The sequence below is a fragment of the Marmota monax genome, unplaced genomic scaffold (assembly GCF_021218885.2).
Source record: "Marmota monax isolate L192 unplaced genomic scaffold, Marmota_monax_Labrador192_F-V1.1 WCK01_AAM20220418_F8-fsc00045, whole genome shotgun sequence".
Classification (NCBI taxonomy): Eukaryota; Metazoa; Chordata; class Mammalia; order Rodentia; family Sciuridae; genus Marmota; species Marmota monax.
Window position 1 is genome coordinate 2,768,760 of NW_026692132.1, and position 18,430 is coordinate 2,787,189.

An 18,430-nucleotide genomic window follows, 5' to 3' on the forward strand; every position below is an offset into this window, starting at 1 on the left:
AACACAGTAAAGGATTAACAGCTCAACTATTTACCAAGAGTCTTTCTAATTCAATTTATTAGGGCTGTGTGTGTGTGAAGAACATTTCTGATACTATATGGAAATTAAAATAAAAAGAGATCTTTTTTTAAAATATTTATTTATATTTTTAGTTGTAGTTGGACACAATGCCTCTATTTCATTTATTTATTTTTACGTGGTGCTGAGGATTGAACCCAGGGCTCTGCATGTGCAAGGTGAGTGCTCTACCGCTGAGCCACAACCCCAGCACCCAAAAGAGATTTTCTTTATGGTAACTTTGATGAAGCACAGCAATTCCATAATATTATATCTCCATGCAGAATTATTAATAGCAACATTTTTTTTTACTGCACCTGACTTCTTTCAAACTTTTGGTTCATACATTTCCTTCTTTATTTATGTGTCAACCATTCATTCATTCATTAATAAAATATTGCCATCCTGTTCTCTGGCCTCATCTATAAACTGCCTACCCACCAACTCCATACATTTATAGACTATGCATCTCAAACTTAATATGCCCCCAAAAGAACTCTTGGTTATCTCTCCTAAACCTGTACCTTTCATTGTCTTCTTTATGAAGTAAAAGGCCACTCAAAACTTAAAGAGTTAAGACTTTTTTCTCTTTCTACACCCAGCCAATCAGCAAATCCAATCAATTGTAATTTTGACATATGTCCATAATATCACTATTTTTCTTTAATTCCATCAACCCCCTTTTAGTTCAAGCCATTATTATTCCTTGCCTGAACTATTACAATAATTCCTTAACTGGTTTTCCTGCTTTTATCTTTGCCTCCCTGTTTTTCATTCTTGACACAGTAGCCACAGTGATCTTTAGAAACAGTTATATCTTGTCAGTCCACTGCCCATAATCCTGCAATGGCTTCTCATATTCTCGGAGTAAAGCCAAAGTCTTTACTATGGACTAACAAGCCCCTGTGTAACCTGAAACTGAAAACATCTTTGATTTACTCAAAATAGTTTGAATCTCAAAATTACATAATATGAGGTGTGACTGATCATAGCTCAGATTTGATATGTACTAAGATTTGTTAATGGTGATTATTTAAACTAAACTCTTTGATACAATTACATTCATGGGTTTGGAAGAATAACTGTATATTTATTTGAAATAGCCCAAATTATGAAATAGTCTAAAAGTCTATCAATAGAAGAATGACATACTATGGAATATGATGAAGCTGTTAAAAATGTGTTGAATTTTCTGTATTTATAGGGAAGTGTCTGTCTCTTTCATACAAATCCCCCACTTCAGTAATTCCACACTGAGCGCAGTTCCCTAAGTATTTCTATTATACTTGCTGATTCTTCTGAATATCTCTGTCTTCCTCATCATACTGATTCCTACTCTTCATCATCTCATTAAAGAAGTCTTTCCTGACTTATCTGGCTAGGTAAAAAAAAGTACTTAATGTTTGTTGAAAAGAAAAAGGAAAAATATCTATTTATTACATATTCTAAGAATTAGCTTAAAATTTCTTTCTAAAACTTAATTGGTATCTACTCTCTTTTCCCTCAAATCTATGTAATTTATTATTATATAAGAAGATTTACTACTAATACAGAACTATGGCCTTTCCTCAATTGAGCTGAAATAACATCACTTGAAAATGTGTTGCAATAAGGACTAATTTTTTCACAGCTTTATTGAAATATAGAACACCACATACAAATCATCTGTCCAAATTTAAATCCAGAGGGACAATATACTTTTTAACACAATAATAAAATAGGCTAAGTTTTTTTTTGGGGGGGAGGGGTACGGCAGGAGCAGTGCTAAGGATCAAACTCATGATCTCCTATGTACTAGGCAAGTGTTCTATCACTGAGTTTTATCCCCTAAACAAGAGTTTGAAAACCATCAATTGGTTATTACTGTAAGAGGAAAACAGATGGTTTTTTTAAAAAAGCAATCATTCTATCCATACAACTGGCTTAAAAATGTTTTCTCAAGAAAATTCATGTGAGGACCATATTATTGAGTTATATGTGGGGAGGTTGAAGAAACCTGAACAAATATACCTTGTCAAATGTTTAAAAAGGACATCTCTAGGACTGGGGATGCAGCTCAGTGGCACAGCACTGTCCTTCCATGGGTGAAACACTAGGTTCAATTCATAGCAACACACACACACACACACACACACACACACATCCCTGTAGGGTTTGATAAGTATTTGTGAAACTAATAGAATTTCCAACCATTTAGCAAATTCTCTTTCACATTCAACAAGTTAGTTACTTAGTTCCTTCCTTCCTTCCCACTAATGGCATCAATATTCCCTTTACAGTTATCGTTGAACTCTGGCTCCCTTTTATTTTGCCATATTCTGTAGTGGTTTCACTTGTAATTTCATCACTCCAGATTCACACTCAGACATAATAATTCCCTGCTTCTACTAGGTCTATCCAAAACCTTACCTGAAATTAGCCTCTTGGTGTTTTGAAGTATATGGTATGCAAAACAAACTTAAGTCTTAGTCCAAACTCAGACTATAACAAACTGGGTCTACCTCATCGTTTAAAAATATACTAATTTCATTAAAATAACCAACAATAGCTATTAATCAATATCATTTGAACAACTGTACATTTCTTACTAATCCTTTTTATTATCCACCCTAAGCCTAACTTTTCTTATCTCCAAAATCTGATTTTAAAATGCTAACATAATCCTGCAGATTCTCCTTTAATCACATACCTTTCAGGAACCATATTCATTTTTGGCATTGCAAATTAGTTACTTATTTAAGAATTTTACTCTAATTCTCTTGTTCTCTCAAATATTGGAAAAGGTAATGACTATCTCTTCAAACTGGAACATAGAGTGTAAATACATCATGACTATTTCTCTGCAAAATTCTACTTTCATTCAGTTCTATAGTCTTTTGTTATTACTGCCCCCAGTATTTGATAATTAGGTGTTTCCTAAAATTTACCTTCAAGATCCTATTTTAGGCAAATATGATATCAGAATGTAGACTGTTTCAAAAAAGTTTTATAACAGAAGTTTTAACTGAAGCCATCAGAAATTTATTAATTTGATGTGAAAACCATGAACATGATCTAAGACCGAGGACAAAGACATGACAACAGAAGAAATTCAAGTATTTGGATTTTTCTTAGTGGCCCAAAATAAGATGACTGAAATTGGAGGTAAAAAGCAGAGACAGCCTAAACTTGAATAAACTATGAAGTGTTGTTGCTGGCTATTAGTAGTATTACCTCCAGCTTTTATAAATCACCTCTAACACAGAACACCTTTTTTAAAAACATCTCTTACTTTCAAACGTAAGTGCTTATCAGAAAAACAAGGACAGATTTATATTTAGGGCAATCTACTCTTCCAACCCCAAAGATTTCAATTAATTTTCGTAATGGGTCAAGAAATAACATAGGGAAGAAATACCATTAGGAAAGACCTTAGGAGTAAACAATATCTGGAACCCCACCTCCCTCTGTAACATCACTTTAACACAAACCCCACTGTAACTGTAACTTTGAGCTTGTTACACAAGATGGACTGAAATCTTCAATGATCTCCATGCAGTTGGGGGAAGGTTGAACGGCCAACATTTTAAATCTTGGAGATTCCAATAAAAAACAAACATAATGTGTGTTTCAGCATCATGTGTAAGTCTTCACTTTATTTCATGCCAGTAAAGTAGTGACAGACACATTTTAAAGCTTCTCCAGCCCTGCTGTTTGGAACTCTCCAAGGTTCTGACACTCAATGGTGGTCTAATATCTAGAGAGCAACACTAGTAAAGCCCAAGTCCACAGAAAACAGAACTATAGGCTCAGTGGTCCTTGGCATTTCTAAATATCAATTCTAATACCTCCCACCCACTTTGGACTTACTCAGGTCATTTCATCCATCCTTGGTCTATACCTGCTTCATGGTACCCCAGGGACATCACCAAATGCTATCAAATCCCTACAGCACTTAATCTACTTGTTTGTTTTTTTATTTCAACCATTTCCCCGTGTTCACTATTTTAGAAGCAGAATTCAGTGGATTGCGGGAGAGATTTAATTTAATCTTGATTTGTTTGAGTAGATTAGAGCCACTGCAATTGGAAAAATATTTCAAATGTATGCATTCTTGAGACGCTTTCTTCCCTCTCAGAAAGTATGCCAAAGCCCCTGAGCTATGGGGGAAAATAGATAACAGTAATATGATTGGCAGTAGTAAAGCTTTACTGTTCCAGCACGCCTATCAGAATCCAAGTAAGTAGGCCATATTGAGCAGAAAAACAAAAGGCTGTGGGCTGAGGCTGTAGCTCAGTGGTAGAGTGCTCCCCTAGCATGCGTAGGGCACTGAGTTCCATCCTCAGCACCATATAAAAAGAAACAAATAAAATAAAGGCATTCTGTCAATCTACAACTACAAAAAAAAAAAAAAAAAAAAAAAAAAGAAAAGAAAAGCAAAAGGCCTTTTGCAATGCCCTAACTGCTATCCCATTTCTCTAATATGAGGTGTGTGTAGAGGGCTGTGCAGTGTGGGTGGGGTGCACGGTAGGATAATATTTCAAAGAACTGTTAGAATTACTCCTAAAAGAACCCCTGGCTTTTATCCCACTCTCTCTTATACTCCAGCCTTCCCAGCACCAGTCTATCCTGCCCCAACCTTTTCCTGTGGAGAAAAAGAGTCAGAAGACATGATTTCCCCCCAGAAACTTTGTAAGTCTTCCAAAATAGTTTCACAGGAAAACAAGGAAAAGGGCAAGGTTATGCAGAATTAGCTCAAATACTAAGCTGATTAAAGAAGAGGAAATTCAACTTTATTTCTTAGGAGTTCTGAACACACTGGTGGAATATGAAAGCAAAAGCATTATTATACGGTGTTTGCCAGAGGAAACAGAAACAGGGTCTTGGCCAAGGATTTCCCTCTACTTCCTCCCTGGGGGGACAGTATAATGGTGAGAGCACAGGCCCTGGAGTTATAATTCCTGGGTTTCAAATTCAATGCCACTACATATTAGCCGTATGACTGTGGCAGGCTACTTTTCTGGGCTTTGGTCTCCTCAACTGTAAAACAGATATGATAACTGTATCTACTTCAGAAGGTTTTATGAGGATTTAATAATTAGGGTTAAACATTGAAAATAAAACCTGGTACACAGCGTCACCAACTTGTGTCAGCCTAACTTTCAAAATTTACTCTGAAGCTGACTGCTTACCATCACATACACCTTCCTGGGTCCAAGCCAACACTGTCTCCTGCCTGCACTATGGTAATGGTCCCAACCAGTTTGTCTCGACTTCAGCCTGTTCTCCCAAAAGGAGTCAGAATGACCAATGAAAAACTTAGTCATACCATGTCACTCCCCTGCTCAAAACTCTCCAAAGGCTTTTAGTCTCACTGGATATAAAATGTCAAGTCCTTATCATGATCTATTAGGTCCTACATGAATTTATATTTCCTGTCTCTTCCCACACCTCCCCTCCCCGATTCCTATCACCCTCTACTCACTCTGCTGTAGTCACATGGGGTTCCTACCTCAAAGTCTTTGTCCTGTGTTCCCTAAGCTTAGATTCCCACAGTGCTTTTTTTTTTTTTTTTTTTTTAAGAGAGAGAGAGAGAGAGAGAATTTTTCAACATTTACTTTTTAGTTTTCGGCGGACACAACATCTTTGTTTGTATGTGGTGCTGAGGATCAAACCCCGGGCCGCACACATGCCAGGCGAGCGTGCTACCACTTGAGCCACATCCCCAGCTCCTCCCACAGGGCTTTATTCCTTACTTAATTCAGGTCTCTGCTTAACTCCAGGTCTCCCTCTAATCACCACCCTGTGGATTCTACATTTAGCCTTCTTTACTTTTCTTTTTAGTACTCTTCAACACTTGCCATTTTATGTATCTGTTTATTGTATTTCTCCCTTTCTTAGGATGTAAATAAACTCCAAAAGAACAAAGATTTTCAATTTTTTCCCAGTGTTTCCTGGATCTAGAACAGTGCTTGGCACATAGGTAAGGCTCAATAAATTTTTGGTGAATTGATGGATGAATAAATATTTGCTATTACTATACCATTTGTGATTTCTTTATACCAAATTATTCCAACAGCTTCCAAACAAGATTTTATGTTCCAATCTCTTTTATCTCCACTTCATCCTACACTCTACTAGCTCACTTTTACTGAAACAGTGCTTTTGTAATGTTATTCCTCTCCTCAAGAGCATTCTTATTTGATCTCAGCAGTCCCCCAGGGTTTTCTAAAAGACATTAATAGAGGCACATGAAGAAAGAGATTAAAGACATTTGTATCATTCACTGTAAAAGTTCTCAGTCCTTAATTTACCAAGGTGCACTGTGACTCTTCCAGGAGAAGGATTTAATATGTCCCTCTCTTTGTGACCACAGAATTCTTTTTAAAGGAGCAGGTCAAGTATTTTGTGGAAAATGCTATAAGAAATACTGGCCTGTAGAAGTTATCTAAGACCATTTTCAAAAGTATCCATCAGGACCCTAGGTAAAACTGAAAAGAAGACAGTAATCTTTCATGCCCGTCCTGTTTCCTTTTCTCATCTCTCATCCACATTCTAAGGCTTCCTTCTTAACAAAAAGGCTTATTAAGAAATCAGTTGGGTTTCCTAGACTAATTCCTAGGTACTTCAATAGATGAATGGATAAAGCAACTGAGGTATATATACACAATGGAATATTACTCAGCATTAAAAGAGAATTAAATAATGGCATTTGCAGGTAAATGGATGGAAATAGAGAATATCATGCTAAGTGAGTAAGCCAATCCCAAAAAACCAAAGGCTGAATGTTCTCTCTGATAAGCAGATGCTGATCCATAATGGGCAGGGGGGAGACAAGGGGAAAATGGAGGAGCTTTGACAGGGCAAAGGGGAGGGAGGAGAGGGAGAGTGCAAGGGGGCAGCAAAGATGGTGGAATGAGATGTACATCATTATGCTAGGTACATGTATGACTGCGCATATGGTGTGATGCTACATCTTGTACAACCATAGAAATGTACAGTTGTGCTGCAGTTGTGTACAATGAATCAAAATGCATTCTGCTGTCATATATACCTAATTAAAATAAATTAATTAATTGAAAAATAAAATAGAAAAAAAAAGTTCTTTAGAGTTGAATTGGTTGGTTGAGAACCTAAGAGGAAGTCTACAGGAACTTTTTTTGGTTAATCTAAAATTTTTAAAGAATTATTAAAAAAAACTTCACATCTTTTGTAACTGAGTGGTTTCAATATTTTTATAGTCTGAAATGTACTGTATTCTTTTCTCATTCTAATTTTTCTATACTTTTGAAATACTGATTATTGATTTTTTTTTTCCTGATAAAGTTCTAATAAATACTTTAAAAAAAAGAAAAGAAAAAGAAATCAGTTGGGGCTTGGGATGTAGCTTAGTGGTACAGCCATTATTGCCTAGCATGAACAAAGCCCCAGGCTAGATCCCCAGCACCATGAAAACAAACAAACAAACAAAAAACCAAAACAAACCAAACAATCAGTCTCAAAATGTAAGTGTACTGGCACATAGCTTTGAAAAGAGAGGTTTTCCTGGGCTTCTTCTAACCTATTTTAGCTTTCTTTTTTCTTCTTCCTTTTTTGGGGGGGCAGGGGGGCTACTGGGGATTGAACCTAGAGGCTCTTAACCACACTGAATCACATCTCCAGCCCCATTTATATTTTATTTTGAGACAGGGTCTCACTAAGTTGCTTAAGACCTTGCTAAGTTGCTGAGGCTGGCTTTGAACTTGCAGTCAGCTTCCTGAGCTACTGGGATTACAGGCGTTCACCACTGCTCCCAGCTCTACTTTAGTCATCTTTTTGACCCAGTCTTGCTCTTCAGTGATACTGTATTTTGAATCTTTTGCCTATAAACCATACCAAATAAAGAGAAACAGCAGGTACTCGGTATTATTAGATTCATTTTAATAACTGGTGTGCACAAACTCAGGAAGATACAACCCCTGTAAAGTGTGACTCTCCTTTCCACAAATTACTCCTAAAAATCATATTACATAACACAGGTTGGACATAAAATCTATTAGGCTAAAGTTTTGGAAAATATATTTTTTAATTTTTTTGGTACTGTGGGTTGGACTCAGGGGCATTCAACCACTGACTGAGCCACATCCCCAATCCTATTTTATATTTTATTTAGAGATAGGGTCTCACTGAGTTGCTTAGCACCTTTGCTTGCTGAGGTTGGCTCTGAACTCGGGATACTCTGCATAAGCCTCCCAAACCATGGGGATTACAGGCGTTCACCATGGTGCCTGTCTGGAAAATGCATCTTTACTGGTACATGGTATGTTCATTATGAGCACTGTGAGTGGAGGACTTTCCCTAAATGATATTTCAAACTTTGTAAAAATTTTATGTGACTTGTTGGAGTTGTGACTCAGTGGTAGAGTGCTTGCCTAGCATGTGTGAGGCAATGGGTTCGATCCTCAGCACCACATTAAAATGAGCATATAAATTAAAGGCATGTGTCCTTTTTAAAAAAAAATTTATGTGACTGGCTACTTGATATATTTTATGACAAATAGTAAAATGCACTATTTACTAAAAATCAGTTCATTCATTATTGAAAATTTGAGGGAGGACTGTGTCTGTAAGAATTCATAAGATAGACACAAAGAAGGTACATTGCAGGATATCTATCAACAATGCCTTTCTGGGGAGTCACTGTTCATAGTACAAAATAGTCCTGTTTTATACTACATATGCCAGATGCATGCTACTATAACAAAACACCTGAGGTAATTAACTTATAGAGAAAAAGGTTTATTTTGGCTAGAAGTTCTAGTCCAAGATTGAGTGACTTCATTGCTTTGGGCCTCTGAAGAGGGCAGTACATTGTGGTGGGAGCATGTAGTGAAAATTGCTCACCTAATGGTAACTGAGAATCAAGAGCTGAAAAAAGAAGGGGCTAGAGTCCCAATATCTCCTTTGAGGATATACCCCCAATAAATTTAAGAACCTCCCCCAAGGTCCTGCCTCCTAAAAGTTCTTCTACCTCCCAAAAACACTACACTGGCAACCAAGTCTTTAACACACGGACCTTCAGGGAATGCTTATCCAAACTACAGCATATACTATATCTACATACTAAATATGGACTATATACTACATAGATACCCATCTGACCCAAAGATAATCACAGTGAATGTCTTTCATTCTGACAGAACTCTAATTTTCTTTAGTAATTTCTTCCCACAGTAATTTTTTTTTAAAAAAAGAAAAGCTTATGCACCAATACATACATCTCTATCTATATACACACATATACATATACATATAGAGAATTGTGTGTGTAAGAGTGCACACACAGGAATGTGATAGACATCATTATACAAAGTACATGTATAAAGACACGAATTGATGTCAACATACTTTATATACAACCAGAGATATGAAAAATTGTGCTGTATATGTGTAATAAGAATTGTAATGCATTCCGCTGTTATTTATTTAAAAAAATAATAAAAAAAAGAGAGTGCACACACATGTGCTTGGGTCCTCATCAGTAGACTGCCACTCTCTTCCATTCTCTAGGTATAAGCATTCATTTATCATAGAGGAAAAAGAACTCAATCTCAATACTACAGATAAGTCTGATTTATTTCAGGGTAGTCCATTTCCCCTTGAGGAATAGTGTATTTTGACAGTTTTGCTTTCTCTAACAGAGCTTATTATCCCAAACAAATCTCTAATTGCAAATGAAGCCAACAAAACCTGAGAGGAAATGTGCTCATTTTCAGGGTAGCCTTAAGGAAGCAATTTCTCACTTCTGAGAAAAAGCCATAGGAAAAAATGGCCACTTTCTGCTCTGAATGCTATTACCTCTGGATGTGATATCTGGAACTGAGTAGCCATTTTGCTAATAGCTATGCCAATGATGGCAAAGTGAAAGGACACAGAGTACCTGGGTGCTTGACAATATTGTTGAGTCTCAGTCAACTAATTCTAAAAGCTGCCCTTCCACTGGACTTCCTATTTTATGGAAGATGATACATTTCCTCCTGTCTCAGCCAATTTGAGTCAAGTTTTTATTACTTGTAGCTGAAAATCTGCTGGACCAGAACGAATACTGAGACTTGGATTAGAAAGCGAGTTGAATCAGATTCCCTTTTCTTGGAAAAAAGAGACACAAAGAGGGAAGCTAACAGTTAGTTGTAAGATACTGAAGTGAAAGAGTATATAAAAACATATAAAAACTGGGACTTGTATGAGCCACTGTTAGGAAAAAAAACAAAAGCAGAGGAAGACAGCTAGGAGAGAAAAAGAAGAGGTAGATATTTGCACAAAGAAGAAGCCATTAGAAAGAACATTATTGCTTCTTTAAGAAAAAGACATCTTTTAATTAGATTTCTAGTTCCTGCGATATTTTAGCTAACCTGCATTTTTAATTTACTTTATTTATTCTTTCAGATAAACATGGCAGTAGAGTGTATTTTGACATGTTGTATATACATACATGGAGTATAACTTCTTATTCTTCTCATCTGCATGATATAGAGTTACACTGAACATAGGAAAGTTATGTCCGATTCATTCTACTGTCTTTCTTATGCCCATCCTCCCTCCCTTCCATCGTTCCAATGAACTTCTATTCTATTTTCTCCCCACCCTCACCCCAACTCATTGTGTGTTAGCATCCGCATATCAGAGAGAACACCCAGCCTTTGTTTTTTTGGGATTGGGCTAAACTGTATTTCTGAAACTTGAATTACCATGAGACATCTCTGTAACCTAACATCTCTGTATTTCCCTTCCCAAGAGTTGGGTTGAGTGTGTGCTCTGCCACTCAAGTAAGAAAGATACATGGTATGGGGTTGGAGACAGATGGAAATACAATTGTCAAATTACACCCAACTGCAAGCCTGGCCCAGTGGTGTACTCCTGTAATCCTAGAGGCTCAGGAGGCTGAGGCAGAGGGACCGTGAGTTCAAAGCCAGTCTCAGCAATGGCGAGATGCTAAGCAATTCAGTGAGACCCTGTTTCTAAATAAGATACAAAATAGGGCTGGGGTGCTTGCTTTGACAGCACATATATTAAAATTGGAATGATATAGAGACAATTAGCATGGCCCCTGCTCAAGGATGACATGCAAATTCATGAGGCTTTCCATATTTAAAAAAAAAAATAGGGCTGGGGATGTGGCCCAGTGGTCAAGTGTCATGAGTTCAATCCCTGGTACAAAATAATAATAATAATAATAATAATAATAATAATCAACCCAAACTGTAAATTAAAAGGGGCCAACAATTAAAAGATGAGGGACTAAAGAATGGCTCCAATGAGAATAAAATTTAACAAAGACTATAAAAGTAACAAAAAAAATGAAAAGATCATATAATCAGTATTATACAAGCTGGCTGTTAAGAGGGAATAAACCATGTGTCAAAGATGTTCCATCTGTAGCTAAAAAGTATCCGGATCAAGCATGAGATTTTTCAAGTCTTTTCCTGACACATTTTTATCTTCCCTTATTTGTACACTTTTGGAAAAGAATGCCAAAGCTTGACATTCTCTGGGCAGTATTTTTCCTATCTGGTGCATCTTTATTCCACTTTCTTTCCCAGTTGAGTTCCATCAATATTACCCTATACTAGTCCTCACTGTATTTCACTTTGGTTCCTGTCAAGGTAATCCCTATGTCTCTAATATCTCCCAATTCCAATACAAATTAATCTTTCCAAAGCAGGATTCTGAATGTGTCATGCCTCTATTTAAAAACTCTCAATAGCTCTCCCATGCCTATGGCATTAATGAAGCCAAGGTTATTCCTTATCCTAGCTTATATATAGAACCTCCATCATATATAGCTTCAGTCTGCTTTTATGCCCTTAATCTCTCTTTCTATTACCATCTCTTCTTACTACCCCTCCCTTCCACCCTCATTTATTCCTGTTAACCTGAACTACTTTGTTCTTTATATGAACCTCATAGTTTTCTAATTCTGAGTTTTAGCTCATGCTATTTCATCTGATACTTACACCTCCAAACATACAACCTAAATTTCCTTCCATCTTTATAGAAGTAATAGGTTTTCAGAAATAGAAGTATATTCTTATTAATAAAACAATCAGATGAATCTGAGTCTGTGTAGAAATGTGCAAAATCACTTTAAGAATGACAAAGTCAGTAATACCTTACCAAAACAGAAAGAAATGTACCCAAAATGGGAGTTTACCAGAAAAGTCAGCAGCAATCCAAGTGCTATCGAAAAGTATCAGTCAAGACTATAGGCTTTCAATAGTCCTTCAAATTTCACCATATTCAAAACACTCTGCCTTGCTCTTTAAGCTTAGTTACTGTTATATCAGTATGTCTCAGCTATTACAAAGTACTTGAAAGAAAAAAAAAAGAAAAAAAAAACTTTAGATTGCAGTCTATAGCACTACGATTAATGACTTATAAGTAATAAATACTCAATGAATACATGCACAAATTTATTCTTAGTCTATTGGAAAACAAAAAGACACTGAAGTTTTCTATTTTCAGATTAAAATAAGAAAGTTCTTCACTCCTGGGATAAGTTAGCTAAAGATCTCATTTAGTATCATCCTTAAAGTGATTTGTACATTTCTACAGTGACTCAGATTCATGTGATTTTTTTATTAATCAGAATACACTGCTATTTCTTTTTTTTTTTAATTTTAGGTGGACACAATATCTTTATTTTATCTATATGTGGTGTTGAGGATCGAACCCAGTGCCTCAAGCATGCCAGGTGAGTGCACTACCACTTGAACCACATCCCCAGCCCCAATACTGCTATTTCTAAAAACCCATTACTGTGCTTTAAATGTGGCCTCTTCAAAATTCAGGCATTGGAACCTATTGGTCAATGTGATGGTACTTTAAGATGGGGTCTTTAAAAGGTAAATGGGTCCTGAGGGCTCCTTCCTTGTGAGTGGGATAAAGCTTTTAGAAAGAGATTTCATGGAACCTGGCCATTCTGCTTTCCACCATTTGAGGACACAGTGTTCTTTCTTACCACAGGATGCAGCTGGGAGCAAGCCTTGAACTTGGACTTCCCAGTCTCCAGAACTATGAGAAATAAATCTGTTCTTTATAAATTACCCAGCTTGAGGTATTTTATTATAGCCTCATACAACAGATTAAGAGTATAAGAACAAAAATAAAATGTATAATGATACTACATTAAGGGAAAAATAGAAGTTTCTAAGAAATGTTAGGTCAGAAAATTGAATGGGAATTGGGCAACTGGCCATCAACTCAAGGTAGAATTTCACAGAATGATTTATTTTACTTGGAATACCAAAATCCCTAATAGTAAATATGAATATGTGTAAGTACAAATGTTCAGATCAGACATTTCAGAATAATTAACAAATGCATTTCAGAAACAAACTGTATAAGCTATTTTGTATAATGAATTACTTGGTCCTGTTTCTTTCCATTAACTTCAATGAATTTCTCTAAAAAGAGATTTTAAAAAATGGTGAAACCACTATGTCAGTTATCTTTATGGAACTGTGAAAGAGAACTGGTGAGCTATTCCTATGTATGATGGGTAACCAGCTTGAAGTAACATAATAAGGATCATTATGATCATTAAGGCCTTAACAGGCCTTATTGACAACTGAACAAAACTGTCTGCATATAAATATGTTTAGGTCACTGAGCTTTCTTGGTAAACTGAAAAATAACACATCCCCTAGTAAGTGAATAACTAGAACCATTTTTAACAGGTAAATGTTTAAAAGCAATTTAAATATGTCCTTGACCAACTCTATCTTGGTCCACAGACATGCAATCTTAGATCAAAACAGTAATTATCAATGTTAGAGAGTCAATTCTTTCAAACCCTTAACAAACATTTACAGAGTATTTATAATGCGCTGTGGGCTAAGCACTCTGCCAGGTATTGGAGATACAAACATAAGTAAGAAATACTTTTTGTTCTCAAGGAGTTCAGTCTAGCAGGAGACAGACATATAAGAACATAATTATAAAATAACAAATACGGCATTGAGAGGTATGTGGGGGCCATTATGGGACCACAGAGATGGGACCTCCACTTAGCTTACCTAGTATGAATGAGTCAAGAGAGGCTTCTCAGGCCATTATTCCTTTAATAACATTTATTACTGCTATCCTTATCATTGTCAAAAATCTTACCGACAGCCAAAAACACAGCAGATTCCTCACAGAGATTTTAAGCAACGGTTAATAAAAAATTGAAATAAATATATGATTATATTCCCTGACCTGTATAAAGAAGTTTAAGACTTCAAATTACTGGTAAATAAGATAACCAAAGAAAGAAGATGAGCATTTTTTTTTTTAAATTTAAAAATGTAAGTAAAATAATTTAAAAATTCTCTTGTCTCTCATATAGCATTTATATATACTTGAAGGATCCACTGATAAATTACTACACTTAGAATAATGCTTTACATATTCTGGTTAAATTCTCTCAAAGGAATGATTCCAATATATTTTAAAATCAGATTTCATATTCATGATTATCTTCTATAGTATATGTATCTTTAGTGAAAAATAAAACTAGTCCCTACGAGGGGGAGGGGAAATTTAATTTCATCTACAATATAGTCATATTCTCCATGAAGCTTTATACAATATTGCTCTAAATGTATGAAGTTGATGGGTGTACAGATTCTTAATAAGACACAACAGATGGACATGGTTAGTGAAACATGGTTAAGACTGAGGAGAAGAGGCAGTTGATGACAAGCAGAAAAATGTACAATTCTCACTTGCATTTAGACGTGGGGAACTAATTTAAAAGCTACTTAAGATGCCTGTCTTAGAATTGTAAAACACCACTTTAAAAAGTTACTTTATACCGATTAAACAAAGTACAATATCACAGAATGTGTCTTTATTTCAAATAAGTAGTGATTTTTACATAAATAGAACTATAAGTATGGCACCAAGTGACAACATCATAGAACGGAATCAAGAAATGAATAAAGAAAATGAGGTAGGTAACCAATACCTATTTGGGCCAAACAGTCTCATGTATTCTGTAGAGCAAAGATTAAAAGCCTACAAGAAGATCATGTGACAATCAGAGATTTCAACAAGAAAATGAAAAGGAAATCAGCTACTTTAACCTTGACATCTCAGTATTTTACATTTTTCCATAAGGATCCACCTAATTAGTAGAGTTTCTAAGAGTTTTCCCTCTCCTTCAACTGCATTTATTTTGTACTGAAAACTGAAATAACACAATTGAAATTCCTTAAGAGGAAATAATAAGATCATTGTTGTGGAACAGAAAAATATTTACTAATATACACTTATTGAAATCATGTTCTAAACAAATTTCTATTTTTGTTTTGCTCATAATCTTTGCTTCAAATTCTTCACAATAGATCCCATCTTAAAATTTGTTTTTTGAATTCTAAAACACACATACAAATGCCACAGAATAGTCAATTAGCAAAATGGAATAAAGCAAAATGAAATCAAAGAGGTCTTCAAACTACATAACTTATGATAATAGTCAAGGAAAGGAGGCAGATCTGAGAAGGGAAAAAAACAAAACAAAACAATTCTCATCACAGAAACATTCCAGTAGAACATTTGGGTACTAGCATTGAAACAGGATGGAATCTTCTTCTCATATGATTCTTTGACATAAATCTGCATGCCATTGCTACCACTGACCACTCTGAACTGTTTTAAGTTCTTAGAAAGCTCTCTGTGAGGCAATATGCATAATCATGCTTGGATCTAATCTGATCTCCACACTGAGAGGAAAATAAGCCTTCTTTAAACTTCATTTTTAGGAATCTCTCTCTCTGAAGTACTCTTTACTATGAAAATGACAATTTGCTTTTTTTACTGCCCTTTTTGCTAGATTTTCCTTTTTTTCTTCTGCTGTTGGGGCAATTCTTCTGGTGCTAGGGAAGAATAGTTGGTGTCAGGGCCGAGGGTGAAGTTAATGAGCATTTCTGGGCTAAGGAGAAAGGATAAAAGGCTGTTTTTCTCATTCTGGTTCCCAAAGCAATTCCATAAATGAAGCAAAATTCAAGTGACTTTTACATCCTGTAGTATGACCGAATTCCAACTAAGCCGTCTTTCCATAATAGAAGTAGCAATTTCTTTACCCACCCAGCTCTTCTAGTGCTGCATGTTTTCCTCTGTGTTCTCTAGGAGTGGCCCTTCTGTTTGAGGGGAAGGGTAGTTGTAACCAGGGCTGAGGGTCAAGTTACTGAGACCTTCTATTAGCACTGCTAAGCAAGGATGAAAGCCTACTGTGTGTTTCTGGAAATTTTTCTCCTGGAGGATCTGGAAAGACTCAATATTCAAGGGTGTGTTAAAACTTTGGTGGTTGGTTCGTGACAACCAAACTCCTGGATCTGTAGATTTAGATAGGACTGGATGCTTAACACTCTCAAACTGCTACAAGTTGGCCTACAAAGGACTCTACTCAAGTTTGGGAGCGGGGAGTGAGAAACTATGACAATTATTATGAATCTGTATGTACTAGGGACTAGGCTAGGAGCCGGAGACCAAGGAATAAAACCCTCATCTCAAGGACACAATTCAATTAGGAAAAGAGACAAATAGTTGAAGTACAATGTTTCAGAATGATTATACACATTTGAGCAAGGTATTAACTGAGCAGGAAAAGTTACCACACAACTCTGTTCAATCTATTGAAAACTTTCCTCTCCTTCCCTCCCCTTCTTTTTTCTTTCACTGGTACTGTACCACTTTTTTATTTCACTGGTACTATACCACTGAGCTACAGTCCCAAATACCACCCCCTTTTATTTTGATACTAGGGATTGAACTGAGGGGCACTTAACCACTGAGCCATATCCCCAGAAATTTATATTTTTTATTTTGAGACAGGGTCTTAGGGCCTAGGTAAATTTCTGAGGCTGGTTTTGAACTTGCGATCCTCCTGCCTTAAGTCTCCTGAGCTGCTAGGATTATAGGTGTGCTCCACCATTCCTGGCCCCAACCCTTTTTAGAGCCCTTTTAATTTTGAGACAGGGTGTCATTAAGTTGCTGAGGCTGGCCTCAAACTTGGGATCTTCCTGTCTTAGCCTCTTGAGTAGCTGGGATTATAGGTGTGTGCCACAGCACCCAGCTGGGAACTAATTTTCTAAAGCACTGTCCTAATCTTTATTTCAAAGTTCTCCAAACTCCCTATATCATCTAACCTATATTTTTCCAATAAAGCAAATATTGCCAGCCCACATGAAACTTATTTACACTTCCATGATTTTACTTGTTTATATTACTGCTATCAGAAATACTCTTTATTCTTTTACTTATCTGTACTTTTCATTTTCATACTCAAACTAGATAGAAGGAAGTTTCTTACACTTTAGTGTCCATAGAATCACCTTATGAAAGTTGCTAAAAATGCAGAGCCCTGAATCCTATACCTAAGGAATCTCAGTCAGCAGGTTCATTATGGGACCTAAGGACCTTTCTAAATAGTTACTCATTATAATAATTTCAATGCTTGTAGTCTACAAAACACTTGGAGAAACACTATTATATAGTTAAGAGTATGGGTTTTACAATAAAGACACATTTGATTTAACCAAGATGACTTCTATTTATTAACCATGTTACCTTGAGTAAATTTATTTTTAACACTGAGTTCCCTTTCTTCATCTATAAATGGGATGTCAAAAGAGAGCACCAGGATATTATGACATTATCATCTATCATACAATCTAGGTTCTTGGCAAAACTGCAAACTAGGTGATTTGATTCTGGTGCTCTAACAATTTCTGTCATCCCACCCCCACCCCCAAAATATGCGTGTTCCAACTGACTGCACAGATATTAAAAAGGCACAGATATTAAACAGTCAGAAGTAATTAATTTTGGTCATAATTCCCAAGCCACCAATTTCCCAAAGATTTAGTGTACTCAATGACAAGACTTAAAGTTATATGTATTTCCAATATTAATTCAAGTTTTACATATGTATGTATTTACATATGTATGTATGTATGTGTGGTGTGTGTGTATAATATTTATCCCTTTTATTTCTTTTCTTTTCTCCCTCTCTTTCTTTTTTCCAGTTCTGGGGATTGAACCCAGAGCTGTGCACTTACTAGGCAAGCACTCTACCACTGACACTAAGGTATACACATACCCTCCTTTTCATTTCTGTGTTTTTCAATGTGTACGTAATATACCTGATAAATTAAAGAAACTGTTTAAATGAGATCTTGGAAGCACTGAAGCATTATCTTCAGTCATATAAAGTTATGTGGTATACATATTTGTATAAGGACAATGCCACTAGCTCCTTGGTACAGTTTATAATTATTTTTATGTAGTGTTTATGTAAGGCTTTTAGAGTAGAAAATTACTTCCATTAAAGTCATTGGTCTGCAATGGCACAGAAGACAAAGAGACAAATCCA

The 18,430-nt window shown here is 35.9% G+C and overlaps 1 protein-coding gene and 1 non-coding gene across 5 annotated transcripts in view; one reads left to right on the forward strand and one right to left on the reverse strand.

The window, feature by feature from the left end:
* Sik2 (salt inducible kinase 2) overlaps positions 1-18,430 on the reverse strand; it is a 122,085-nt gene that overhangs the window by 64,471 nt on the left and 39,184 nt on the right. The gene's annotated exons all lie outside the window — the stretch shown is intronic.
* LOC124108759 (U6 spliceosomal RNA) lies at positions 11,061-11,167 on the forward strand. Its single transcript, XR_006856771.1, has one exon. It is a non-coding gene; the product is annotated as a U6 spliceosomal RNA (small nuclear RNA).